Source organism: Narcine bancroftii, chromosome 11, assembly GCF_036971445.1.
Source record: "Narcine bancroftii isolate sNarBan1 chromosome 11, sNarBan1.hap1, whole genome shotgun sequence".
In the NCBI taxonomy this organism is placed as follows: domain Eukaryota; kingdom Metazoa; phylum Chordata; class Chondrichthyes; order Torpediniformes; family Narcinidae; genus Narcine; species Narcine bancroftii.
In genome coordinates this window covers 56,228,035-56,251,989 of record NC_091479.1, presented here as the reverse complement: position 1 = coordinate 56,251,989, position 23,955 = coordinate 56,228,035, and the positions used below count along the sequence as shown (strand labels likewise).

The 23,955-nt window shown below is 43.1% G+C and overlaps 1 long non-coding RNA gene across 1 annotated transcript in view; it reads left to right on the top strand.

Annotated features, from left to right (window-relative positions):
* LOC138745774 (uncharacterized) overlaps positions 1 to 17,333 on the top strand; it is a 58,542-nt gene extending 41,209 nt beyond the window's left edge. The window contains exon 3 of the long non-coding RNA XR_011346503.1: positions 16,194 to 17,333. This is a non-coding gene — a long non-coding RNA (uncharacterized lncRNA). The remainder of the gene's footprint in view (positions 1 to 16,193) is intronic.
* Positions 17,334 to 23,955: the final 6,622 nt, after the last annotated feature.

Here is a 23,955-nt window from a genome sequence, read left to right as displayed (position 1 = left end):
GAACGTGGCAAGAAATTAATGTATGTTTAGGGAAAAAAGGTAGGGATCTCAAGAAAAGCACCAGTGTGTCAAAATATGAACAGAGGTAATAGAATATTAAATTTGTGTTATGACAGAGGTATAAGATATTTTGAAGACTGCTACATGGAAGAAATTCTTCAAACAATTAAATACAAATACAAAGTGGCCAGTGGGACCTTCTTCTGTTTTCTCCCGCTTACATCATTCTTAAGAGAAAGATGGGAACCAATGTTGGCCCCACCTAAAGTTAGTGAAATGGAACAAACAGTCTGGATGGGGAATACACCCAAATTTATCAATGAAATGTATGATGTTCTCCAGAGAGAAAATTCAAAACCAGGATAGCAGAGTTCAGGAGAAAGATGGGTGTTGGACTTGGATGTGACAATTTCACAAAGAAGCTGGTCAGATTGGTGTAAGGACAGCATGTTATCAATTAGAAATGCAGGATATGGACTGGTTCCGTCAAATATTTGACACCAATTCTATCTTACCCCAGAGAAATGACCTAAATATCAGAAATGTGTTTCAGATGTGGGAAGAAGATTTTATAGACATCAAATAATATGGGGAAAAGGATTTATATAAATCGAAACAAAAGTGGAAAGAAGATTGAAATATACAAATTCAGGAAGAAATAAGGTCAAGATTGTGTCAAGAGTGTTACAAATACGATTAATGCCAGATATAAAATACAATTCTCCACATCAATTCTGCTATACTCCATATAAATTAAATGGACTTATCTCCAATTATTAAAATTATGAAGATAAAAATACAAAAGGATGCGAGAATATTTGTGCTTGGTCATATATATGAAGCAGATACAAAACTGAAGTTGGATAAATATCAAACAAACTTTCTGAGTCCAGCCATAGCAGCAGTGAAGAAATGTGCAGCACTAATGTGGAGAGCGAAGAGTTTTGTAACAAGGGATGGGACATTGAAATGGAAAACTGTGTCGCCATGTAACCATATAACCATTTACAAAGCGGAAACAGGCCTGTCGGCCTTTTGAGTCCACACCGGTTCACTAGAACAACTCCACTAGCTGAATCCTCCCGCTCTCCGCCAATATCCCTCCAACCCCCTCACCTCAATGTACACATCCAAACTTCTCTTAAATGATAGAGGGATCCTGCTGCAACAATCTCATTCGGAAGATCATTCCATTCTGCCACCACTCTGAGTGAAGAAGCATCCTCTAATATTTCTCCTAAAGTTTTGCCCTCTTACCCTGAACTCATGACCTCTTGTTCCAACCTTCCCTGCCCTCAGTGGAAAGAGTCCACTCATGTCTAGTCTATCTATTCCTTTCATAATTTTAAATACCTCCATTGTCCCCTCTCAATTGTCTACGTTTCAATGAATAAAGTCCCAGTCTCCTTAATCTCTCCCTGTAATCCAGATGCTGTAAGCCAGGCAACATCCTTGAAAATCTTCTCTGCACCCTCTCCACCTTATCTATATCCTTCCTGTAGTATGGAGACGGGAACTGTGCACAGTACTCCAAACCAGGCCTCACCAATGCCTTAAACAGCTGCAGCATCACCTCCCAGCTCCTACACTCTACACTATGGTTTATGAAGGACAGCAGACCTGTCTACATAGGAATCCACCTTCAGTGAACTCTGTACCATAACTCCAAGATCCCTCTGTTCGTCTGCACATCTCGACACCCTCCCCTTAACAGTATATATCCCATTTTGCTTATTTTTTCCGGAATGCAGCACATCACACTTGTCAACATTAAATTCCATCATTCCACTTTTCCAAACAAACCAAATCCTGTAATCCAAGAAAACCTTCCTCACCATCCACCACTCCCCCTATTTTCGTATCGTCTGCATATTTGCTTTCCCAGTTAACCACCCCCTCAACCAAATTATGAATATAAATGATAAACAACAGGGGACCCAATACCGATCCCTGAGGCACACCGCTCGTCACAGGCTTCCATCCTAACAGACAGTTGTCCACCATGACTCTCTGCTGTCTATGTCCCAGGCACCTCCGAACCCATCTCACTATCTATTAATCCCTAGTGACTGAACCTTCCTAACTAACCTTACATGCAGTACCTTATCAAAAGCTTTACTAAAATTTAAATAGATCTTATCAACCGCCCGACCTTCATCCATTTTTCTTGTCACCTCTTCAAAAAACTCAACAAGATTCGTCAAACATGATTTTCCCTTGCTGGGTGCCCCCAATCAATCTTTGCCTATCCAGATATTTGTACATACTATCTCAAAGAATACCCTCCACAACCATCCCCATCACCTAAGTCAAACTTACTGGCCAATAATTACTTTGCCTACACCTACTGCCTTTTTTGAACAACAGAACTACATTTGCAACCCTCCAATCCCGTACCACACACCCTCCTCCAGTGATCTTTGAAAAATCACTGTCAGTGCCCCCGCTGTTTGTTCCCTGACCTCCCTTAAAGTCCTGCGAAAAATCCCATCAGGACCAGGAGACTTATCCACCTTAATTGACCCTAGAAGCTCCAAAACTCCCGCTTTACTAATCCTTATCCTTTCCATAACTAAGCCCTTTGCCTCTCTGATCTTGTATAGCCCAATGTCCAGACTTGTGTACAACTCAGACGGTCTTCCAGAAATGGGGGTCTCTGTGCTGGTCCCTGTCTCCTGGAGCTGGGGGTCTCTGCACTGTTCCCCATCTCGCAGAGCTGGGGGACTCTACACTGCTCCCTGTCTCCTGATATTGGTGCTTTGTTCTCCACCAGTCCCACAACACAACCCTGACCCCTGGATGGAATGTGGAGGTGCAGAGGAATCAGTGAAAATATGGGTAGTTTTGCCAGGGTGGGGTCCATCCAGGAGCCTGATAACAGCAGGGAACCCGTGGAAGGGGATGGAGGGCATTCGATGGTGGACCAGCAGGACACTGCTGAGGGTGCGGATTCCCTCAGGCTCTCAAGGGTAGAAGGCGCAGGTTATTCCAATAGTTTAGGTGAGGCCAGGGTCCAAATTAGAGCTGGCTCAGGTCATCAAGGGTCGACATAACAGGTGCCTGGAACTGTCATGAGGATACTAAGGGCTGGTAGAGGTAGGTAAGGAGGGGGTAGTTGTGTTCCGACGAGGGATTGATGAGTGAGAGGCCACATGGACGGGACTTCGAGACAAGGGGCCTCTGATTGTCCAGGGATGGGGCCTGTAAATAGACCCGCAGACATCCAGCACACAGCATCTTTGACCCAGTACCATCAGGAAGGAGATATGGAGGAACAAAAGCAGGCTGCCAGACAGGGAAATAACTTCTTCCCACAGGCCGTGAGATTGACAATGTAATGTGAGTTGAATGGGTCCGTGGAATGAAAAGGTTGAGAGGGATATGGACTTTTTGCAAGCAGCTTGGCCAGCAGAAAAGATGGGCCGAAAGGACTGTTTCGGAGTTGTCTATCTGGACCAGTCTTTTGAGTTGATTCTTTTAAAAATTAATGACAAGCTGGAATATCATTTTAGATGGAGATTTTAGATTGACACATGCAGCCCGGGAACAGGCCCTTTCAGCCTATGAGCCACAACCACTCAATTACACCATTGACCTACAAACCCCGGTACGTTTTAAATGGTGGAAGGACCAGGAGCACCTGGTGGAAACTCATGCAGACACGGGACTAATGTACAACTCCTCAGTGACAGTGTAAAATTCAAACTCGGCTCGCTGGCCCCTTAACAGCGTTGTTCTAACCGCGGCACTAACCTCGCCACTCTCAATGATTCCCAGGATTCTTCCTCCCACTTTCCATGAGCTGCAATTGCTTCCAATACCAGTGCCCTTGTTTCCAGGATGTTCTGACCCCTGCCCAGTGACTCTGTCCTCAATGCCTCTCCCTGGCCGAATGATCACTGCTCTCTTTCCCAGATCTCACCCAAATTTTAATACCCAATTCCACCACCTAAAAAATGCCTTATCATGTCCACCCACTCACCCACTGGGCCAAGGGTAATGAGGAGGGGGCAGCTCCTGGCTGTGGTCACATATCTCATTGAAGGACGTGGGAGCAGGAGTCCTGGGGCAAGAGGTGAAAGGCAGAGTGTACTGTAGCAACCAGCTGAACTGGGCCACATTCTCCAGGGTGGGGGGAGAGAGATGACTGGCTCAGATGGGACAGATATCCCTGTGCGAAGGGTCAAGGGATTCCCCAGCTTGGTGAAGGTATGGGACACTGCCATCGGGAAGGAGATGGACCACTGCCTTCCCCACATCTCCACTGTCTGGGGGTCCCAGGAGCAGCTCAGATTCTAAGGCCTATAGGTGGGGGAAGGGGAGGTTCAAGAACTGGGGTGGGGTAGTGTCGGACTCTGGCTTTACCCTACACTTAATTTAGTCTATGTGTCATCTGAGTCCAGCGTGTTCATTAAATAAAGTGATAGGAGAAGGTATTCGGTTCAACAATCAGTTTATTACACAGCACAAGAATAAAGCTTAACAGAGCTCTGGTTCAGTTGTTAGTTCAAAGGTCACCTGCACAGTGAGCTATTCCCCAAGACTGACCCCTACTGTCCAGTCTCTTCTGTTTATATAGATCAACATTATTACACTGAACAAAAGTTGGCTTTCTTTGATAATCTCCTTGCATAAGATTTATCTCAAGCAGTTTCCTGCTCTGCAATTATCGATGGTGTAGACCTCCCATCTTAATCCTCAAGGCCAGAGCATCCTGTTGGCTTGATCAGAAATCAATTCATACCCCAGATATTTCTAATTATTTCTTTGTTCTCGTCTGGTCATCGTCTTCTCTTCTACTCAACACCTCCTCATGTCTTAGCATTCCTTCTAAATTGGTTCATACATTTTCTGTCTTTGTATTTGGAGGCAGCAAATTCTCCACATACTATAATCAGCCAACTTTTCTACATACTGTGGCTGTTACTTAATTGCATTAATATTTCCCTTAAACAGTATAATTGAAGTAAATAGTAAATTGTTATATCGTACTGGATTAATGAATACATAACGAATAGTACATAGGCATATTTTCTATGATTACTTAACCCCTTGGTTCCAACAATAGTTGTGATGGGTGATCAATTGGAGAGGGTCCCAGTGAGGGAACGGGTCTGGTGGGTGGACAGACCTGATGGGCGATGGGCCTTTGGGTATAGGCCAATTGGGGTGGGGGTGCGGACGGGGACATTGGGCTGGGCATGTTGGGGGAGAGGGGCTTGTTGAACGCCCTGGTGGGAGGCAGGAGCACTGGTCCAAGCAATAGGCAGAGCATTGGGGAAGGGCCCAATGGGGGACAGAGGCTATGGGGATGGGATCGGTGGGGGAGAGGGTCTTTGTTGACAGGCCCGGTGGTGAACAGGGTTTTGGAGATGATCTCAACAGAGGAGGAGTTTGGGGACAGGCCTGGTGGGAAATGGGGGCTTTGGGGATAGGCCTGGTGGGTGACAGGGGACAGTATTGGGGATCGACCCAGAGGACGGCCACCACCCTTGGAGCTCTGGTTCACCATCGTGTGAGAGATGAGTAAAACTAATATGAAAATATGAGAGATGAAAAAAGCCAGTATGGATATATGTGTAATGAATAAAGCCAGGATGAATAGGATAAGGGTAGATAATAGAATGCAGGAAGTAAAGTTTGTCTGAATAAGATAAGTGTCTTCTAGCCTTAGAGAGAGTCAGCAAGTTCCGGGCATATGTAATTAGTAAGCCTTAGACAGAATTAGCAAGTTCTGCATATCAGAGTTAAAGCCCTGAGGGTTGGGAAGGTGTGAATAAGGACAAAGGCAGGTTTGTGAATAAGAACAATGACATGATGGGACACAGACAGGATACCCCCTGGTCCTCCGTTCACAGAAACAGCACGTAGTCAGGCAGGATTGCCTAATCGCAAACTTATCCAGGAGGCAGAAGAATGTAAGGGGTTACGTTCTCTTCCTCCACCTTATGCTCCTCCTATGCCGGCTCCTATCTTTCCCCTCTCTCCTCTGCTCTACCCTTCTTCACCTTCCCCTCCTCCCCACAGCTAAAGAAAGGAGAAGGAAGTAGGGGTGGTATGATGACCCGTTCACAAAGTACTAGATTACCACCTCAATTGACAAGAGAGGGAGGAGACTTTGATTCAAAACAGTGTGTGACCCTCCGGGAGGGAAGGGCAGAACCCTTTGATTCATTTCCCGGAGAGCAGGAATCTAGACATTATAAAGGAGAGGATAAGCCAGAAATTAACTGGATGAGACCTTTACGGGAAGTTCCCATGGGAGGGGGTCTCGGTTTCGTAAATGTGCCCCTGACTAGTACGGAGGTGCATAACTTTAAGAGAGAAATGACCTCACTGATAGAGGATCCTCAGGGATGTGCCGAACAATTAGATCAATTTTTGGGACCAAATATATATACATGGGATGTGTTAACATCGATCTTTAGGGCTCTGTTCACTTTGGATGAACGTGGAATGATTCGCCAGGCAGGGATTAGAGTCTGGGATAGGGAACACCAAGGGGGACCAGAGGTGATACCTGGGGAACTTAAATTCCCCCTGGCAAAACCAAATTGGGATAAGAATACTAATGATGGTTGCACATTAATGGAGGAATATAGGGTTAATCTGATAAAAGGAATCAAGGAATCTGTTCCAAAGGGACAGAATTTTAAGAAAGCATTTGAGGTTCCCCAAGGTCCCGAGGAGACCCCCTCTGCATTTCTGAATAGATTACGTACGGCCATAGAGCAATATGGGGGTCTGGATATAGAATCCCCAGTGGGTGAACAATTGGTATTAATGGGCTTTGTTACAAATTCAGCCCCAGACATTAGAAGGAAATTGCAGAAGACTGAGAATTGCCATGAACAGGGAATAACACAGCTTTTACAGATCGTAAAAAGGGCTTATGTCCAGAGGTCAGAGGATAAACTGAAAGGAAAGGCTAAGATTTTGATGCAGGCAGTCAAGGAAGTCGTGGATGGACAGCAAGAAAAGGGTAGGGGCTGTGTGCCAGCTCTGTTATCAAGATACTACTGGAGTCTGTGATTATGGTATGATTCAAACCATTGACTCAGATTGAGGTACACACTTTACCTCTCAGGTACTCCAGGGTGTGTGTAAAAAACTGGGAATAGATTGGCAGCTACATACCCCATGGCACCCCCAGAGCTCAGGCCATGTTGAATGAATGAATCAGACCTTGAAAAATCAGCTCACTCGACTTCATGAGGAAACTGGTCTCTCCTGGATTAAATGCTTACCCTTAGCTTTAATCAGGACTTGCACAGCCCCTCATAAGGATCTTGCTGTCTCAGCATATGAGATGATGTTTGGTCTTCCTTACATGGGATTCCACATTAATACCCCTACCCCTGAGGCTAACGACCAGTACATATCCAAATATTTAAAGGGACTTTCTGCCTCTCTATGCAAATTAACACGGAAGGGTTTATTAGCTCAAAACCCACCCCTGGGTTTTATTCTATTAAACCTGGTGATTGGGTATATGTAAAAGCATGGCAAGATCACCAACTAAAACCTGTCTGGGATGGCCCCTATTGTGTACTTTTGATTACAGACACTGCCGAGCGAACGAAAGAAAAGGGATGGAGCCACATCCAACAAATTAAACGAGCTGCTGAACCACAGACTAACGACATTGATAATCTACCCTCCACCTGGAGTGCAGTCCTTCATCCTTCTGATCTGAAAGTTACACTACGCCGGGAAAAAGTGCTGTAATGCTGTTTTTACGATTTGTTGTTTTGTTTACTTGTTGGTTCCCAATTCTTGGGAAATCACCAAATTGATCACAATGTATTAAGTCCTCCTGGAACAGGGACAGCAGAGGTGACAAATATTTACCTTTAGAATGTAGACAGGGCGCAGGTATAGAGTATAGTCATAGTGGGGTATGGGATAATATAGGATCCCAACATGGACCAGGGGAACAGAACAGCCCTAGGGGAGTAGATTTGATTTGTATTTTGGCCTCTACAGGTATTAAAAAGAGGAGTTTTAAAGAGATAGCACAAAGAAGATGGTGGGACAAGGACAGACAGAATGTTAATCAGGATTGTACATGTAGCAGAGATAGAGTGAATACATATGCTAATGTTCACAGACAGGCTGCAACTCACAGGTTAAGTGACAAGAAACACCCCTCCCCAACTTGGTCTCCTGTAAATCATCCTTTGGGTCACAGAGACATTCGGAATGTTAAGAACCACCACTGTAAGGGGAGTTCCAGTTGTAAATGACTTTAGCTGTTCCAGAACACCAGAGCTGCTTGGCATTTAAATCGTTTAATCAGACTCCAGGCAGCCTTGGAGATCATCACCGAACAGACAGCGATGGCCTGCATTTATGGGCTGAAGAAAGATGACAGATACGAGCCACAGTTCAACAAAACCGCCTGGCTCTCGATTACTCGTTGGCTGCTGAAGGCAACGTTTGTGAAAGACAGGTTAATGACAATGCTCACAACAGTCAGGCGGTTAAAAACACTTCTTCAGGAGTTCAAAAATCTTCCCATGCCCAGGTTCAGACTTGGCAACCTTGGTCCGGTGTGGGATGGACTAGACTTTTTATTGGTAACTGGAGTCTGATACCCACAGCCCTTATAGCAGCTGGACTCGCTATTCTGGCCATTATGGTGCTCCCCTGCTTAAAGACATGTGTGCAGTATTTAATTCAACGGACCCCTCGTCAGATCACTATAACCCAAAGGATGTATGTTTCCCAAATTCTGTCTGATGATGCTGAGACTGCAGTTCGTTTACTGACTCGCTGGGAAAAAGACCAGGTTTACAAGTAATACATTCCAGTTGAGAATTCACGAAGTGTAGCTAAAAGAAAAGTGAGGATTGTGAAAGATGAATAAAACTAATATGAAAATATGAGAGATGAAGAAAGCTAGTATGGATATATGTGTAATGAATAAAGCCAGTATGAATAGGATAAGGGTAGATAATAGAATGTAGGAAGTAAAGTTTGTCTGAATAAGATAAGGGTCTTCTAGCCTTAGAGAGAGTCAGCAAGTTCCGCATATGTAATTAGTAAGCCTTAGACAGAATTAGCAAGTTCTGCATATAAGAGTTAGTAAGTCCTGAGGGTTGGGAAGGTGTGAAGAAGGACAATGACATGATATCTGAGAAGAGGCATTGAGAACAAACGACGGGAGGACGTTAAGGAAGCACGCTAGGAATAGCTACTGGATCCTGGTAAGAGGACTTTTACTTACCTTTTAGTATGGGAGGTGTGAGTAGCAAGGGAAATAGTCCTAAGGAAGGACAGGACAATCAGATAACTAAGCTAAGTCCGTTAGGATTAATGCTATCTGATTGCGGTGCAGGGAGAACAGCAACTGGTGTTTTAGTTTCTGGTGACAGTTCTGGGGGGTGGGTTGGTGTAGCAGCTGTCTAGTGGGCCGAGTGGGCAATGTTCTTTGGCGGGTGCGTGAAATCATAAGACAGAGAACTGGATACTCATCCATTTAATTGACCACCCTCGCGTGGTGCTGCATGCCGAGGAATGGCACGCTGATCTGTGGATTCTCCTGCCGGAAGGCACGGGACACTAAGAGGGCTTAATTTAAACCTGTGGTTCCGTGGATCGGCAACAAACTCATAATGATGTCCCACCTTCTCCCATGGAGCCAGGACACATGGTAAATAAAAGAAGCCTGCAAAGTGTGAATAAAACAGTCTTGTGTTGACTAACCTGGTGTGTGTGTGTTGCTTTCATAGCTCTATCGAAGTAGCCCCTACATATATAAATATTTGGGGTAACTATCTCACTTACAGGATACTTTTCATCCATCTCACATCCTGTGAGAAGAAGCTATTCCCCAGCCTGGCAGTCCTGATTTTGATGATGGACATGATTAAAGATGCTGTGCACTGGGTGGAAACGGTCTTTTAACAATTCCTTGAGCCCTATTTGAACAACACTCTCAGTAAATGTCATCTACAAAGGAAAGAGAGACCCCAGTGATCCTCAAAACTCTGCATCATTCCTATCTGATGCTTTACAGCTACTGGACCATCCAATGATGCAGCCAGACAGGAGACTCAACTGCGCTCCTGTAAAATCTCAGGATGAAAGTCGTTGGCCTTGACCTCCTCAGCCTCTTTGGGAAGTGTAGGTGCTTCTGACCAATAAGGAGGAGTGATTGTTTTATGTAGTAATACTTGTGCTGTATTTATGGGAATTTTATGTGATTGTATTGTCTATTCTTGCTCTTTAACAATCTTTAGTGGATTGAAGTAGTCATTGTACTTTCGGATGTACAATCAAGTACAGATTTTTCTTCAATAGCCATATGGCCCAGATGTCTATTCAGTCCAAGAATACTTTCGATCATACACAGATTTTGAACAATAACACCATTCATTTTGCAATAACTGCCGCTTAATTTTGCCAGTTGTTCAATGGCAAACTTTATGGGGAAAACACCACTGTCAACTCTTCTACCTTAAAGGAGTAATTATATTCAAATGGGCAGTAGATCAAGAGATGGAAATGTGAAATCAGACAGAGGTGAGTGGCTGCTTAAATTAGAAATATTTGTTTTCATTCTATAGAGTTTAAGGCTGCCCAGGAGGAATATAATGTGTTTTCTTTAAGATTGTTTGCCCTCACCCTGGTGAGGGATGGGGCCAACAGACATGTTGTGGGAAGGGTTCGAGAATTGATATGGTAGGTCACTGGAAGCTCAAGTTTAGATCCACATAGTGCAGGTGTTTAGCAAAATGGCCACCTAGTCTGTATTTGGTCTTGCTGATATTGAGGTCAACTGACTCGACCAAATGTAGGAGATTAAGTTGGATGGGATGCATATGAAACACTGCCTCAACTGGAAGGTCTGATTGTGGCCTTGGATGGAGGTGAGAGAATAGGAAGGGACAGGTTTGGCAATTTCTCCAGTTTCAATGGGGAGTGTATCAGGTGGTGGTGGGTGGAGAGGTAAGTGCCATCGAGAGAGTCACAGAAAGACGTGCCCCTGTGAAAAAAGGATATGAGTGGAGCGGTTTAGATGTAGCAGGTTTGAGGATGATGCTGAAGTTGGAAATGTTCAAGGATAACGTGTCAGATGTGGCAGCTGATGGGTGGTAAGTGAGAAACCTGAGGGATCCTGTCCTTGTTCTGCTGGAGAGGAGGTGGGGTAAGGACAGAAGAGATTTGGAGATATGGGTACAAACTTTATCAAAGACAATTTGGGGGAAATTTGCATTTATTGATGAAATAAGACATTTTGGGTGTCCTGGAGTAGAAGACCTCATCTTGGGACTGTTACGGGTCCAGAGGACCCCAAAACCTTGCAGCAATAGGAAATCACCAAGACAAATGGATACTAAAACAAATGTTGTTTTTAATTTTCTATAAACAAAAAAAAACAGGATCAAACTTTAACTTATCACTATTAACTGAATTGCCTTACCTTGTCCCCTTCTAATTCTAAGTTCCGGTGTATTTAATGTGTATAAAGTTCTTTGACACTCCTCCAAGTTCACCGATAACTATCAATTCTCATACTGTCCACAGAATGCAACATTTATGACTTTTCACCAAGCTCTGGTTCTTAAAAGCCTCCAGGAAGGCTCATGTTGGTTTCAGAGAGGGTTTTCTTGCTCATTGGACACACAAAAACTGATTCCCTCTGATCAGCCACTTTGGTGTCTTGCCAAAAAAACTTTCACAATCAGGGTTTTCCAAATGATAACCTCTTCTGCAGGACACCATTGAGTTCCTTTTGTTTCCCTTATTTCAGGTGAAACATCATTTCTAGCCAGCCATTTCCTCTTGTATGGACCACAAAGTTTCACAACCCGTCTTCAAAATGTGTTTTCAACAAGATGCCAGCTTGCCATCTCTCTCTCTCTCTCTTTCTCTCTCTCTCTCTCTCTCTCTCTCTTTTAGAAAAAGCCTATTTGGTCTCTCCTCTCTGCTTGCAAAACCGCATGATCTTATTAGAACAGCAAACTGGTAACAGCCGGATGACTGCACTGGACCCAAACTTTTGAGTCCAATCATCTCTTGCTTTAAAAAATAATAATCCATTTACACCTGCTTTTGAAATTATTTAGCAAAACAGTCTCCTTGTTCTGTATTTGCAAAGGTTCTCGGCGCTTGCATGACTCACTCTCAACAAAGCTCTTGCATTGCATTTTAAATAATAGCTGTTTTGTGAAGTGTTTGTGTTTGTTTGTGACCTACATGACTCCGATAATCCATCTCTTTCAAAATTATATCAATATACCATGTAAAATATATAATCTGTCAGAGGACAGATGAAGCAGAGGAGTTGTGATAAAATCAATAGTGTCCTTGCAAACAAAAAGTGGGAAGAGGTATAATCCAGTTAGCTCTGGTGAGTGTAGTTTGTAATAGTTTGAAACTTTAACCTCTATCTCTATTTCAGGAGACAATTTACTGTTATGTAATTAAAAAGTGTAACATCACACAAAATTGCTTTTTTCCTACTGTAAGGCAGACAGATTCGCCATTGAAAGAAATTGCCTGAAATGCCTCTTGCGGTCAGAGAAAGACTGAGTGCTCCCCCACCCCTGTCACCCCGAACCCTGGGCCAAGTTACTGAGGGTCTGTGGATTCTCTTTCAGTGCTCACAGACCAATCCAAGTCATTGGCAATGCGAGCTCTAGTTTTTGAACTCTGACATGATAAGGAACCATTCAGCACCCACTCGTATCCCAGATCTGATACCTGACACCCTTGTAGCCAGTTTTGAACCAGTCTCTAGCAGTCCACGGTCTGGTGTTAGTTTCTTGACTGATTTGTACAGAGGCCCACAGCCTGCGTGGGTTCCTCTCCTCAAGTAACCAACAGCCTGCCACCTATGTGGGTCCTTCAGCTGCAGAACCCCTCACTGATCTGCTTCCTTGGTCACTGACCTGTGGATTGAATTTTCTGCTTCTCAGATGTTGGTGTGGTGTGGTCTTTCTGTTTTCTGCTGCCCTGCACTAGTCCTCCGCTTTTCCAACATTCGCGGTGGTGAAGAAATCTAACAAATCTAAATAACAAATTTTCAATGTAGAGGAGAATCTCACATGTCTAGAGGGATGGAAAGGGCATTATTACAAATTAACGCTTAATATTTGAATATTCATGTGCCAAATTTACAAAAGCATAGAGTATATATTACTCAAGCTATATGCAATTTTTTCCAAAGGAATACAACTTTGAATTTTTGCATGTCATCTTGGCATCCCTAAAAATATATCTGATTTCCAAGTAAGTTCAATACATTTCCTCATCACAGCTAATGTTAATTTAACAAATTTCAATTTATATATTAATAATTTTAATTTGGGCCTTGTTCCTTCAATATTTCCTAATACAAATAAGGTTGGATTTTACAGAAAAACATCTCCTGTAACATGTTCCAAAAGATTTGTAATTCTCCCCAAAAAGATATCATATCTAAGTTCGAAGATCTCAAGCTAAGTCGAATGCAATAAAGTTGTGACATCTTCACCACACCGAAAACATTAATCTGATAATTCTGATTTTATTCTATTCAATTTCGCTGGTGTAAGAAGTAACTGTAGAAGTAAAACCAGTTGTGAATTCCTTCCTCACTGCTGCAGTGTGGAACTCTGGTCAATAATTCCAGACTGCTGAGTTGAAGTGATTTTTTACAACTCCCCTGGATCACGTGATCTCTATTGGAAATCAGCTTCCTGAGGAGCTTTTCAAATCCAACTGCCTGAGTCACCTGACTCCAGGTGCAGCTTTCAGATAAAATCCTTCCTGACATCTGCTACATGACTGATGTAAAAACAATTATACTGAACTAATTTTTATCTTACATTAAGATCCTTATATAGATCTGCCCATATTTGCCAATCAATTACAATATTCAGAACCATTGCCCACATTTGTCCAGACATATGAACTCTTCATTTAAAAGTTCCATCATCGAAGTACATTTTTTAACAATTCCTCTTTATAAGGAATTTCTATTTCAGTACAACATGGTTATTCCCAACTTATCCTTCAAATATGCTCTTAGTTGAAAGTAGCAAAAAAGATTGCTATGAGTTATACGATATTTCTTTCTCAGTTGCTCAAATGACATTAATTGACCCCTTTCATGACAATCTTCAACATTTATAATCCCCTTACGAAACCAGCAATCCAGAAATTGATGATCCTTTGAAAAAGATAAGAGAATTTTGAATCAAAGCCATTCTGGGTGATGTACATCAACTTACACCAATTTCATCATTTATTTTATTTCATAGATTAATCAAATGTTTCAACAATTGTGTATCTTTATCACCAACCATTAATTTCGATTCCCATGGATATAAATTATTCTGTTTTTCCCTCTCCTATTTTATTTGATTCTATTTTAACCCTTTCAAAAAAAAGAAGCAAGAAATCTCATTTGAGCTGCTCGATAACAATTTTTAAAATTTGGAAGCTGCAGTCCTCTCAATGCAGAATTTGCATTGGGTCACTTAACATGGAATTCAATCGGAAATAGGTTCACATCACATAAACTCATGATGCAGACTGTTTTCTGAGAATGGAATACAAGAGGAGGGTTGTCTAGGTCTCCAGCAGGATATAGATCACAAGATATAGGAGCATAAGTTGGACCGTCGAGTCTGTTCTACTATTCTTCCACTCACCGCCACTCCCCAGCTTTCTCCCCATTACCCTTGATTCCTTGACGAATCAAATACCTGTCAATCTCTACCTTAAATACTCCCAATGACCTCAATTCCACAGATCAATGACCCACTGACAAAATCAACTTTTTCACATTTGTTTTAAATTGACACCCTTTTATCCTGTAATTATGCTCTCCTGTCCTAGAATCCCCTACCATGGGAAATATCTTTGCCATATGTACTCTGTCCAAGCCTTCCAGCATTTGAAATGCCTCTGAGGTCCCCCTTATCCTTCTGTACTCCAACTTGTACAGTCGAAGAGTCGACAATTGTTCCTCATACACTAACCCTTTCATTCCTGATATCATTCCAGTAAATCATCGCTGACCTTCTCCAACACCAGCACATCTTTTCTCAAATACGGCACCCAAAACTCGAATTCTGATTGAAAGGAAAGGGAATTCTCCAACGACACAAACACAACAGTGAAATGATATTATGTCTTGTTGATATTGACAAAAATTATTGAAGAGTCAATTCATAATTTTCAAAAGATGCTGGGACCCATTAATGGACTATTATCATAAACTAAAGAATGAGGGTTGTTCTGAAGCTTGGTGCTGTGTTACGAGACCACAGGATCCCAAAACACAGCAGCAATAGATATTCACCAAGACAAATGGTGACTAAAACAAAAGCTGATTTTAATTATCTTTCAACATGAACACGGATTTACACTTTAACTTATCACTATTTTACTACTTTAACTTACTTTACCAAACTTACCCCCCTTCTAATTCTAAGTGCACCTGTGTGTAATGTGTGTGTAAGTTCAGAAAAGTTCTTTGGTTCACAGTCCAATCTCATTTCTCATTCCTCCATGTTCACTGGATGCAGGTCATTCTTATACTGTGCACAGAATTGAACATATATAAAGTTCACCAGGTTTGGTGCTAGAAAGGTAAATAATTACTGTTCAGGAATGTTCTTGTTGATTTTCAGAGAGAGGTGTGTTGTTCAGGGAAGCATTTGTGTTTTTTTTGACTCAATGTACCAGCATCTGAAGTCTGTTATCTCTTCAGAAAAGCTCTGATAGCTTTTGCATGGAGCAGAGCTGAATCAGGACTTTGCAGGTATTTAAGGGTATGTGAGGGCAGGGTTTGTTCTGGACCAACAATCTCACCAAATGACTCTGCTTGAAATTAAGATTCAAACCATTTTGAGGAATACAACAGGAAATGTTCAACAAGAGCCTGGTGTTCCCAGAGGAGTTTTCTTTCAATAGTGGAAATGATTATTTTTTAAAGCCCATTAATCTTCCTGATACAGATCTTTGTATTTAACTTTCAGGTTGCTATCTGTTGTGAACTTTAATGGGGTGACTGGGTGGAATCTTTGCTTTAACCAAGCAGTTCGCTTGCAATTTTCCAGCTGTCGGATGTGTTGCAGTTGCTTGCAAGTTTAGCAAGTGGGATTATGATATGAAACTGCAAGTCACAGCGTCAGTTTTGTGTTTGAAAATGCCAATGTGAAAATTTTAACTTATGTCTCCTTGGTTTGTTTAAGTTTACAGAGGAGACATTGGGTCAAGCTGAGAAGACAGAATTGGATATCCATTTGGCAAAACAGCTGGGCAAAGCAGAAAGCACAAAACGAGGGGGCTGAAAAAATAATGAGGCAGACTGAAGTGCCGTTGAACCAAACCCAGGTTAAGAATTTAATTTTGTGCTGTGTACTTAAGAGATCAAACAATTTGGGCTTTTAGTGGTGACTATTTAAATGAACAAAATCTGATTAGAAATGAAGTTTATGGAATGTTTGGAAGTTACCACAAAAAAATGGAGCATATAAATTAGATGTAGTAATTAAGATAAATGAACAATACAATGAGCCTGGTGTCACAGTATCTGCCTCCCTCTACCATACATCACCATTAAACCTTCTCCCCAAAATGAACCTGATGTCAAAGTATCTGACACAGTTAATCGTACATCATTGTTAAACCTTCTCATAAAATGTGAATCCTGTCTCATAGTTTCTGCCTCAGTCTATAGTACATCAATGTTAAACTTTCTCCTCCACTGTGAACCTGGTGTAACAGTATCTGCCACAGTTTACTGTACATCACTGTTAAACCTTTACACAAATGTGAATTCGGTGTCACAGTATCTTCCACAGTTTAGCGTACACCACTGATAATCTTCCTCCCCATTGTGAATCCAGTGTCACAGTATCCGCCTCAGTCTTCCGTACATCACCGTTAAATATTCTCACCACTGTGACCTTTAATCCTTATTTCCATTGTGAACCCGGTGCCACAGTATCTATCTCAATCTACCATCCATCACTATTAACCTTCTCCCCACTGTGAACCCGGTATCGTATCTGCTGCAGTTTATTGTACATCACTGTTATACCTTCTCCATACTCTGAAATCGGTGTCACAGATTCTATCATAGTTTATCGTACATTACTGTTAAAACCTCTCACTGTTGGGAAGCCATAATCTTAGTATCTGTCTCAGTCTCACATACGTAATTGTTAAACCTTCTCCCCCTGTGAACCTGGTGTCACAATATTTGTCTCAGTCTTCTGTACATCACCATTAAAACTTCTCCCCACTGTGAACCTGGTGTTGCAGTATCTGCCAAAGTTTACTGTACATCACCATTAAACCTTTTCCCCACTGAGAATTTGGTGAGAGAGAAGAGAAAGAGAGAGAAAGAGAGAGAGAGAGAGAGAGAGAGAGAGAGAGAGAGAGCACGGTCAGGACCTCGGCTTTATACCATGGGCCCTCTGGGTCCACCTGGTGGTCGGATGTCATTAGGCCGGGTGTCTTGTCTCTAGGCCACCTAGTTGCCGAGTGATGTACTGCAGCATATCATCACACAGGTCACCACACTGTTCCTTTTGTGTTTCTCTTATTTGAAGTGAAACATTATCCAGCCAGACATCTCCTCTTGTGTGGACCACAAGGGCTTTGACCAGGCTGAAGTCAGGACTCCCAACCCATCTTCAAAATGGGGTTTTCCACAAGCTGCCACCTTGTCCTGTTCCAGTCCCAGCTGCTGCAGAACTAGAGAACTCAACTCTCTCTCTCTTTCTCTCTCTCTCTCTCTCTCTCTCTCTCTCACACACACACACACACACACACACACACACACACACACACACACAGAAAACCACATGACCCTCTGGGAACAGCCAACTGCACTCCAACTGCGGCACCGGAGCTAATCCTCTGAGTTTGTACATCTGCTGCTTTCCAAAACAATAATCCATCACTCCACAGCAGGTCGAATTAACACCTACTTGTGAAATCCTTATAGCCATTCATCAAAGTTTTTGCAAAGGCACCCAGAGCCTGGACTGTCTGCCTTGAGCAGAGCTCTGGCATTTTAAATGAGATCAGTTTTAAAGTGTTTGTATTTGACCTACACTAAAAAACCTGCCACAATTTATCTCCGTTTAAAACATATCTCTAACCAATATAAAATATAGCATAATCTGTCACAGTATAAACTCCTTGCAGACAGCATGTGATTTGAACCCTGGGCCCAATCGCTGGCGTTGAAAAGAGTTGTGATAACTGCTAAGCCAACCATGACACCCAAAGAATATCTAGATCCATCCCCCTCTGGGATGTGGGCCCAGCACACTTCCACTGCACCACTCTGCTTACATGAACACAGAATTCTGAGCGATGTAGATGGAACAAATGCAAGCAGGCTTTTTATCCACTGAGTTAAGGTGAGACAAGAACCAGAGGGAATGGGTCAAGTATGAAAGGTTAAATGTTGAAAGGGACATTTGGGAGGAACATCTTCACACAGAGAGTGGTGGGAGAGTGGAACCAGCTGCCAGCTGAAGTGGTCAGTCTCCCATACATAATTGTTAAACATTCTCCCCCTGTTAATCTGGTGTCACTTTATCTACCACAGTTCATTTCACATCATCGTTAAACCTTCTTACTACCATGGTGAACATGGTGTCACAGTATCTGACAAAGTCTAACGTACATTACTGTTAAACATTCTCACTGCTGTGAACTCAGTGTCACAGTATATGTCTCAGTGTACCATATATCATCGTTAAACCTTCTCCCCCTGTGAACCTGGTGTCACAATATTTGTCTCAGTCTTCTGTACATCACCTGCCAGCTGATGTGTTGAATGCCGGCTTGATTTTGAAAGTTAATGAAACTTTGGACAGGTACCTGGATGAGAGGGCAATGTTCTAGGTGCAGGTCAGTGGAACTGGATAAAATAATAGGTCAGCACAGACTAAAAGGGCCGAAAGGCCTGTTCTTCTGCTGGAGGTTTCTATGGAAGAGATTGTGCAGTCACTGATATCAGAGACTCATATAGTTGTAATCAATAGAGACCGACCCTTCAGACCAGCTCGACCCTGATACCCAAGTTGTCCACTTCAACTGGTCCCATTCACCTGCATTTAGCCCATATCCCTGTGAATCTGTACCTGAGTAAATGTCCTTAAAACATTACAATAGTCCCCGGCTTTACCACTTCCTCTGGCAGCTCGTTCCACTCGCCCCGCCGCCCTCTGGGTGAAAATGATGCCCCTCAGGTCCTTTTCAAATCTTTCCCCTCTCAACTTAAATCTATGTCCTCTGATGTTACATGTTGGGGAAAAAGGTGAATTACCGTAAGATTTCAAGATCTCTGAGGTCCCCCTCATCCACCTACACTCGAAGGAGAACAGTCCCGGTCTATCCAACCTCTCCTTTAATTCAAAGCCCCAGTGTCAGGAACATTCAGATTTCAGAATTATTGTCCGAGTACATACATGACATCACATACAATCCTCAGATCCTTTTTGTTGTGGGTCAGGCAGAATTACCACTTATTGGTCGTGCAAACACAACTGGACTCAAAGTTCTCATGTAAAAAACTAAAGGTTGCAAAGAAAGTTTTGGCATCTTGGCCTTCATAAATCAAAGTATTGATAGAGGAGTTGGGAAGTTATGATGAGGTTGTATAAGATGTTGGTGAGGCCAAATTTGGAGTATTGTGTGCAGTTCTGGGTCATCTAACTACAGGATGGATATCAGTAAGATTGAAAGAGGGCAGTGAAGATTTTCTAGGACATTGCCAGGTCTTTAGGAGTTGAGTTACAGGGAAAGATTAAACAGGTTAGGACCTTATTCCTTGGAGCGTCGAAGAATGAGGAGAGATTTGATCGAGGTTTCCAAAATTCTGGGGAATCGACAGTAAATGAGAGTCGGCTCTTTCCACAGATTAGGAGAAGACATGGCTTTAGGGTGAAAGGAGAAAGGATTTGGGGGAACATTAAGGGGAACTCAGAAAGTAGTGGGAGTGTGGAATGAACTGCCATCTGTCATGGTGAATGCCTGCTCACTCTTAAATAAATTGAATAGATTCACAGATGGGAGAGATCTGGAGGGTTATGGACTGGGTGCAGGTCAATGGGACTAGCAGAATAATATTTTGGAACAGACTAGAAGGGCTGAACAGCCTGTTTTCTGTGCTGCAGTGTTCTATGATTCTAACTGTAAGCAAATAATAAATGTAAACAAACTGCAATAGAGAGAATAAAAAAAATTCAATAAAGTGCACAATTGAGAATTCTTAAATGAATCCCTGATTGAGTTTGTGGTTGAAGAGTCTGATGGTGGAGGGGGAGCAGCTGTTCCTGAACCTGGTGGTGCAGGGCTTGTGCACCAATACCTCTTTCCTGATGGTAGCAGCGAGAACAGTGTGTGTGCTGGGGGGTGTGGATCCTTGATGATTGCTGCTGCTCTGTGACTTAGGACAGATTAAAGCAAATCTCGTGCCATATTACAACAAAGGAATCTTGAATCTGAAATGGGGCAGGAGAACTGTTTAATGAGCAGAGGGACTGAGTGAGAGCAGCCACAAGTGTAAATGAAAGGACAGAGTGAAGAGTGACATAGGCAGAGTTTGTGTTGTGTCCCCATGTTGGGGTGTAAAGGGTTTGTACTTTCCCCCCATGACCTGTGTGGCTTTTTGCCGGGTTCTCCGGTTTCCTCCCACCCTCCGAAACATACAGCGTTGGCAGGTTAATTGGGTGTGATTGGAGTAATCGACTGGTTCGTGGGACACCACACTGTAACGTTCATATTAATACATTACATTTCTCAATGCTTGGCACATGTCTTTTCTCTTTGTAAGCCTCTCTCAAGTCACCCCTCAGCCTCTGTCAATCCAGGGTGATCAGTTCTCGTCGACGCTGCCTCTCTGATGACACAGCCCCAGTCCAGTCTAGAAATGATTTCCATTGACTGAAATGCAGCAGGAACTTCACAGCCTCAAGGGTCACAAAATCTCTCTGAAAATCCAAACAGAACTCCAGAAGCTGGTAATTGCAGGCCTTAAATCTTTTGTTCGAACCCTATCAAGGATATTCCCCAACTTCTACCCATCTCAGTCCCATTTCCTTGCTGAAAATGACGCACTTACCTGCTGACATCCACAGACACAAGACGTGGCAAGGGACCAAGTCCATAACAGGCCACAAGTCAACCTTGCAAGTTACAAATAATGATGCCTCCCTTCCAGACAGACTGAACATCTTTGCAGGGTTGGATGAGAAGAACAGGATTGTCATTGAAGAAAGCTCCATGTCCCCATGATGAACAGGCCCCTTTCATAGCTGCAGGTGAGGTCAAATCAAGTTTACTGTCATCTGATTGTACAAGTGCCACCCAACAAAATAGTGTAGTCTGGACCTCAGTGCAAAACACGCAGACACAGAACTGGACACTACACACATAACAACAAAACAGTGGTGGACCACTGCATTACAGTCATTGTACTGGTTGGCCCATCCCTGATACTGTAACTCCTCCCCCTTCATGATTCCTAATAAAGAAAGTATCGCCCAATCTACTCCCTCAGTACTGCCTTGTAATCGGGACAACAGCATGCAAGATATGCCTGTAATTTTATAGTGATTAAAGCTTATTAATCTTGACTTTGGTTCGTCGTGTCTAATTGATAGTGCTACAATTTAATCACTCTGTCTGCATGCCCTGGATAAGGCTATTTGAACAGAGAAGCTGGACACTGACCTCAATTATCCAGAGGACTCCATAAAATTTGGTCAGTGGCTGCCTGAACACCTTTCTGAGGTGACACGACATTTGGAAAAAGGTCGATAGGAGAGACCTGCTGTTTGCACAGGTCGGCCACCGCATCTTCCAGATGATGAGAGACTGAGATTTACTCGGCTGCTATGGCACTCCTGAAAATGCAGTCCTTAGCCTCAAAGAATGTAATGAACACCAGATCCCTCCTGGGCAGCCGCCGTCATGCACCTGATGAATCTGTTGATGAATACATTTGAGCCTTGTGGGAGCAAAGGAGAGCTTGTGGCTCACCGATGTTATGGCAGCTGTCTACCAGGAGGACTGATCAGCGACGTCTGTGTGGCCGGCCTCGAGTCTGATAGTATCAGACAAAGGCTTTTGGTGAATGTCCTGCAGGACATGGTCAATCTTGCCAAGACATTAACATGGCCCAACTGAATGCAGAAGCTTATTCCACTGACAGGACAGCAGACACATGGGGAGTTCAGGCAACACCACATTGGGACATAGAAACATAGAAGATAGGAGCAGGAGTAGGTCATTCGACCCTTCGAGCCTGCTCCGCCATTCAACGAGATCATGGCTGATCTTAAAGTTCAGTACCCCGTCCCCGCCTTCTCTCCGTAACCTTTAATACCCTTATACTGAAGAAATAGATCTAATTCCCTCTTAAATATATTTAATGAACCTGCCTCTACTGCCCTCTGTGGCAATGAATTCCACAGATTGACCACCCACTGGGTAAAGAAATTCCTCCTCATCTCGGTCCTAAATGGTTTGCCTATTATCCTCAAACCATGGGCTCGGGTTCTGGATTTTCCCATCATCGGAAACATCCCATCTGCATCCATTCTATCCAGTCCTGCCAGAATTTTATATGTCTCTATGAGATCCCCTCTCAATCTTCTAAACTCCAGCGAGTACAATCCCAATTTGCGCAATCTTTCCTCATAAGTCATTCCTGCCATTCCAGGTATCAGCCTGGTGAATCGCCTCTGCACTCCCTCCATTGCAAGAACATCCTTCCTTAGATAAGGTGACCAAAACTGCACACAATACTCCAGGTGGGGTCTCACCAAGGCCCTGTACAGTTGCAGTAAGGTATCCTTGTTCCTATACTTAAACCCTCTTGATATGAAGGCCATATACCATTTGCCTTTTTAACCGCCTGCTGTACCTGCATGCTCACCTTCAGAGACTGGTGTACAAGTACCCCTAGGTCTCTCTGCACTTCCCCATCTCTTAAACTATTGCCATTCAAATAGTAATCTGCCCTCCGGTTTGTATTACCAAAGTGGATAACCTCACATTTATCCACATTGTAGTGCATTTGCCATGTATCTGCCCAGTCCCTCAATTTATTCAAATCACACTGGAGCTTCCTGACCCCCTCTTCCGGGAGAAAGGGACCCCACGCAAGGGATAGACATTTTGGAAGTTGCAGACACACACATAGAATAGCAACTGAGACAGACAACAAACTTACACTGGCATCCATCATTCTAGATCAGAGTAGCATACACCAATAAGCAAAGTCTACCATGAACATTGAGGTAAACGGCTGCATTTACAAACTGCTTGTTCAACACAAGAAGCCCTGAATGTTATGCCGACCCATATATTCTTGTTTTTAAAAAAACTTAAACTCTCCCTATCCAATAACCCTCTATTTTTCTTCCATCCCTGTGCCTGTCTAAGAGCCTCTTAAATGCCTCTAATGTTTCACCCACCACCACTATCCCTGGCAAAGCATTCCAAGCACCCGCAACCCTCTGTGTAAAAATAACCTACCCCTGATGTCTCCCATAAACTTCCTTCCCTTCACTTTGTATACATGTCCTCTGGTCCTTGCTATTCCTGCCTTTGGAAACAGGTGCTGGCTCTCCACCTTATCTATGCCTCTCATAATCTTGTAGTCTGCTATTAAGTCTCCACTCATCCTTCTGTGCCAAATCTTTCCTCCTCTCACCTTATTTAGTAGTCCTCTGGTATTCTCGCCCCAGGATAAATGTGCTGGCTGTCCATCCTATCTGTGCCTCTCATCATTTCATGGACCTCTATTAAGTCACCTCTCATCCTTCTTTGGTGTCCAGAGAAAAGCCCTACCTCAGCTAAATTTGCCTTTAAGACTTATTTTCCAAATCAGGCCCCATCCTGGTGAATCTCCTCTGCACCCTCTCCATAGCTTCCACCTCATTCCTAGAATGAGGTGACCAGGTGAAATATCCTCAGGAAAGG